Here is a 921-nt window from a genome sequence, read left to right as displayed (position 1 = left end):
ATTTGCGTCACGAGTAGGATTTTCATTTTGTATTTTCGTTAGTCGTTTGGAATCCTACTTCATCTTGTTTTTTTAAATTTTTTATGTTCTTGTTTGTGTTGATTTTTTTATAATATTTCGTATTTTAGTTGGTTGTTCGGAATCCTACTTCATCTTGTTTTTTTTTTAATTTTTTATGTTCTTGTTTGTGTTGATTTTTTAAATAATATTTATAGTATTTCTTTAGTTGCAATTGTGATACTTGTTGATTTTACACAAACAATAATTTTCTTTACCATTATTATCATTGTTATAACATTTATGAGAGACAGCATTGAATAGACATGCTGAAGGAATATCAACTATACTGATGACAAGTGAAACTAATACTAGTCTTAACACAAGTCCTTGTTCAAGAATCTGTGAGCTAAGAGTGTCCATCTTCCCTGCTATTCCTGTTCTTCCAGGCTGTTGTCAAGTTCATAATTATTATTGCATATCATAAGTCATAACATTAATTAATTGTTTGTTTTTTTAAATAAAATAAAATAACACACTTGATAAAACAGTAACATGTAAAATCAATACCTTCTTTTAGCTGGAAACCTCCACTAAAGTATTGCAGTAAGTTGATTCCAAGCATAGCTTGGTAAAAAATAAATTGCTTCTTCCAGAGCTGCAGATCTGCATCTGAGCATGCGCGACCACACCCAAATTTTGGAGCACATGGCAAGCTTCTTTAATTAACAAAATGGCGGCATGTAGCTAAGATGGCTCGATCCAGCAGTCACAGTATCACTTTTTCCTTACTTGAAGAATGATCTGATGGGACATGGACCTGCGCATAGACTGTTGGAGTAGATTGGTGTAAGAATTATTCTTGTAGCACCAACTGATACTGAGATACACACCGACAACTGGATTGACAGGACTTGATGATGA

Source organism: Amphimedon queenslandica, unplaced genomic scaffold (genome assembly GCF_000090795.2).
Source record: "Amphimedon queenslandica unplaced genomic scaffold, v1.1 AMPQUscaffold_10476, whole genome shotgun sequence".
NCBI classification, from domain to species: domain Eukaryota; kingdom Metazoa; phylum Porifera; class Demospongiae; order Haplosclerida; family Niphatidae; genus Amphimedon; species Amphimedon queenslandica.
This window is presented reverse-complemented; position numbering follows the sequence as displayed.